This window comes from Canis lupus, unplaced genomic scaffold (genome assembly GCF_011100685.1).
Source record: "Canis lupus familiaris isolate Mischka breed German Shepherd unplaced genomic scaffold, alternate assembly UU_Cfam_GSD_1.0 chrUn_S1542H1730, whole genome shotgun sequence".
NCBI classification, from domain to species: domain Eukaryota; kingdom Metazoa; phylum Chordata; class Mammalia; order Carnivora; family Canidae; genus Canis; species Canis lupus.
In genome coordinates, this window is record NW_023330381.1 from 37261 (window position 1) to 42249 (window position 4989).

Genomic DNA, 4989 nt, shown 5'->3' on the forward strand with positions numbered 1-4989 from the left:
GGAAGACTATTTATTGATATTAAACACAGATTTCATTTCAGAGCTTTTGAGAGAAATGGAGCCACAGACAACTAAAAAGTCAGGTGTATGCATATGAAGATATTCCTTTTTTTCACACTGCAGATAAAATAACTGCATATCAAACTATCTTTAAGAATAAGGAGTACAAGCAGATAATAATAAAGAGACAAAGGGAAATCTCAGGATCCAGTGCTGTGTTTTGTTATCATTGTTGTTTGTATTCCAGGTAAAATGCATCTTAACCTTAAAACAATCCTTTGAAAATAACAACTGAAGAGAAGTCATGTTCTTCATCATCTGGATATGACATATATCCAAGGTTTGTCTTGGATAAAGAACATTTGAGTACACATTAAGTAACATCATTTTTTTGCTCTTATTTGTAAATCCAATCCATGTAATGAATTACAGACAATTAACATGTACATTTGTAAATTTTCAGGGGGAAAGAATGATCTGAGAAAATGTTGGATTGTTTTACATTAACATGAATCCTGAATAATTTGCTTATATATGGAATATTCAGGGAGGCTAGTTGGAATAGTGGTGATATGGATTATGATGTGAAATGAGAAAATAGACTGATTTTCTTGGTTTTTGTATTCAGTGTTTTGCTACAGAATTTTAATACTGATCTTCCCACAAAAATCTCTTTTATTTTCATAGGCTGATGGTTAGATTTCAAAAGTCAGTGATGAGAAACTATACAGCAATAACAACTTTTATCCTGCTGGGACTGACAGACTACCCACAACTGCAAATCCTGCTCTTTATCTTTCTATTTCTCACCTACATCTTGAGCGTAACAGGGAACCTGAATATTATCACCCTCACTCTGGTGAACTCCCATCTTAAAACTCCTATGTACTTTTTTTCTGAGAAATTTCTCCTTCTTAGAAGTGTCATTCACCACTGTCTGCATTCTTAGATTCCTGTATAGTATATCAACAGGGGCCAATACTATTACCTACAATGCTTGTGCAAGTCAAATATTTTTTGTTATTCTCTTTGGAGCAACTGAATTTTTTCTCCTGGCAGCCATGTCCTATGATTGCTATGTTGCTATCTGTAAACCACTTCATTACATGACCATCATGAGCAATAGGGTGTGTAGCTTATTAGTCTTCTGCTGTTGGGTGTCTGGCTTGATGATCATTCTCCCACCCCTTAGCTTGTGCCTCCAGCTGGAATTCTGTGACTCCAATGCCATTGATCATTTTAGCTGTGATGCTGGTCCCCTCCTGAAGATCTCATGTTCAGATACATGGATGATAGAACAAATGGTTATCCTTGTGGCTGTATTTGCACTCATTATCACCTTAGTGTGTGTATTTCTGTCCTCCACGTACATCATCAGGATAATTCTTAGATTCCCCTCTGTCCAACAAAGAAAAAAGGCCTTTTCCACCTGCTCATCCCACATGATTGTAGTTTCCATCACCTATGGAAGCGGCATCTTCATCTATATCAAGCCATCAGCAAAAGAAGAGATAGCCATAAATAAAGGTGTTTCGGTGCTCACTACTTCTGTTGCACCCTTGCTGAACCCCTTCTTTTACACCTTGAGAAATAAGCAAGTGAAACAAGCTTTTAATGACTTCATAAAGAAGATGACATTTCACTCAAAGAAACTGAAGTTTTGATAAATCAGTGTAAAATGAAAGAAGAAAGTCCTCTAAACATTTAACAACAGCTTCTAGCTTGTTGCATTGCTTTGCTTATAACTTGATCATATTAACCCTCTCAAAGACATTTAATAATACATCCTAATCTCATCTTAATCGAACTCCTTTTTCTTTCAAACCAAATTCATTCATGATGTTTTCTTTCACTGTAAAACTATAAACTATAATTGAACTTATCGCCACTTCTGACCTAATCCTTTCTTCAGTGTTCTGGGGAAGGAAGGAAAGTAATAATATTAAATCTATATAAGTGCTATAGAAGACACATTACATACTAATAAAACCAGTTTCTTTCCCTAATCAAAGTCATCAAAATTAATGGCATAGTCGAAGACCCAAATACAATATAGAAAACAGCAAGAGCAAAGATGCATCAAAATAAATTAAACCAAATAGGGCATTCTAGGGCAGTCGAAATAATGAAAACAACAAATGGAAACAGAGATATCAATGGGAGTTTGGGAATAATCAGAATTGAAGAGATGGAAACAGCTTCACAAACACTGATAAGATGTATTACTTACTTATATTTATGACAGAACTTCACTTAAAAGGCATACATTTAATTTAAGACAAATGTAAACAGGGGCACCTGGGTGGTTTAGTGGGTTAAGTGTCCAAATCTTGGTTTTGGCTCAGGTCATGATCTCATGATCATGAGATCAAGCCCATCAATGGGCTCCATGCGCAGCAGGGATTCTGCTGGTTGATTCTCTCCCTCTGCCCCTCCCTGCACTCACTCATGAGTACTTTCTCTCTCTAAGTAAATAAACCTTCTAAAATAAATAATTAATTAATTAAAAACCAAACATTATGTCACTTATTATATGTTACAAAATTAGAATAAATGCATAAGAGCAAATTGGAACACCAAATTTTATTTTATTTTATTTTTTTTTGTTGTTGTTGTGGAACACCAAATTTTAAATGACAATGAAATAAGACCATTATTCACATCTACACAAGGCTAAGTGAATGATTTAAGAAGATATCAAGAATATGTAATCATGGGATCCCTGGGTGGCGCAGCGGTTTGGCGCCTGCCTTTGGCCCAGGGCGCGATCCTGGAGACCCGGGATCGAATCCCACATCGGGCTCCCGGTGCATGGAGCCTGCTTCTCCCTCTGCCTGTGTCTCTGCCTCTCTCTCTCTATCTGTGTGTGACTATCATAAATAAATAAAAATTAAAAAAAAATTAAAAAAAAAAAAAAAGAATATGTAATCAGTAGAAATAGGAAAAAATAAGAAAATACAAAAAAGATAAATTTTAAATTCTAAAGTGGGCTCTGAGGGGCTCCTGCATGGCTCAGCCAGTTACTGATTTCAGCTCAGGTCACGATCTCAATGTCATGAGATCGAGCACCACATAGGACTCCTCACTGAGCAGCAAGTCTGCTTGAGATTCTCTCCCTCTCCATCTCCCACCTCCTCTGCTCCTTCCCCTATTTGTGCCATCTCTTCATCTCTCAGATAAATAAATAAATTTTAAAAAAATCATTAAAAATAAAAGTGGGCTTTGACATAACATTTCAAATTCTTTTCTTTTTAAGATTTTATTTATTTGAGGGAGAGAGAGAGAGAGAGTGAGGATTGGCGGGGGGGGGGGGGGGCGGCAGAGAGAGAAGCAGACGTCCCTGCTAATTAGGGAGCCCAATGTAGGGCTTGATCCCAGGACCCTGAGATCATGACCTGAGCCAAAGGCAGATGCTTAACTAACTGAGCTTCCCAGGTGCCACTCTTTTAATTATTTCTATTGGCATAGGTTTGAAAATAATTGTATTTTTCAAACTGCCAATGATATGCCAAGCTCTTCAAAGATTATTATTAAAATAATATCAACTCTTACCAATCCTGGAAATACATTTTAGTTGTATCAAAATGTAGGCTGAAGAAGATTGACACATTGACCAATACATCATAGGTAGTGAATAATGGAGCCTGAATTCTGATATCAAGTCATGTCCACTTCACTACAACTCATGATCTTTCAAGCAATAGTGTAGTTATGCTGTGGAAGGGCTAAGAAAAGACACTGATTCAAAGTATGTAATCTGCATAGTAGTTGGGATCTCTCTCTGTAGTCATAGACTCAGTTTATTGATGTGTCTACTTTTCAGTTTATTAATTTGCTTTACTGACATCAAAGAAAAACATTAAGTTGTCTAAACATTTCAAAATTTATGTAATGGATTTTATATATTATGCTATTCATGAAAAAAGTCTTAGTGGTTTTTGAAATTCCATGTTATGATTTGTTACTCTAATCCTTTCTTTCCAATCAAAAATGCATTGTGGTAAGGCAAGTCTGTGAGGGTGACATTGTATAGAGATAATTTTGAATCTTCTCTTGTTTACATACGAAACTAAGTCATTTTAAAATATTGACATTTTTCCATGCTTATTAATCTATAACATGGTATAACCATATTGAGATATGAAGGTTAGAATCATAGTCCTAAATTTTAAGGTAAGATTTCTGAGTACAAAATTATTGGACAAAGATTATGAGCAGTTTCATAGTGCAAATGTCTTTTACCTCTTGATTTAACGGGGGAACATTTATTCATCTGTTTTAGAGAACATTCCTTACATCTCTCTGAGATATTTACATAATGATAAAAACTTGAGGATTATTTAAAATGATAATACCTTGTTGTCCTGAAAATAATTGCCTTCAGAGCACCTGGGTGGCTCAGTCCATTGGCTAACAACTCTTGGTTTTGGCTCAGGTCATGATCTTGGGGTAGTGAGATCCAACCCCACAACAGCTCTTCTCACAGCACAGAGTCTGCTAGAGATTCTCTCCTTTTCTTTCTCCCTCTGCTCCTCCCCCAGCTTGTGCACATACAGGCATGCACATTGCTCTCACACTATCGTTCTCTCTCTCTCTCTCAAATAAATAAATAAATAAAAACTTTTATTTTTTAAATTTATTTTTAAAGATTTTATTTATTTATTCATGAGAGACACACAGAGAGAGGCAGGGGCAGCGGGAGAAGCAGGCTTCCTACAGGGAACCCCATAGGGGACATGATCCCAGGACCCCAGGGTCAAAATATGAGCTAAAGACAGCTAATGACTGAGCCACCCAGGTGCCCCAAATAAAAACATCTTAAAAAGATAATTGCCTTCAATAGCTATGGTAACTGTAAAATTTCATTTTAATTCTCTTCTCTCTAGGAGTTTACTTATAGCATAATCCTTTCCTCTTCTAATCAAACATTTTGTTGAAAATTAATGTATTAAGAAAATCTCTTTATAATGTCTGAGCAAAGAGTTTTGA

At 36.0% G+C, this 4989-nt stretch overlaps 1 pseudogene; it reads left to right on the plus strand.

Annotated features, from left to right (window-relative positions):
• Positions 1 to 715: 715 nt before the first annotated feature.
• Positions 716 to 1664, plus strand: LOC119878359 (annotated as a pseudogene).
• The last annotated feature ends 3325 nt before the right edge of the window (positions 1665 to 4989 follow it).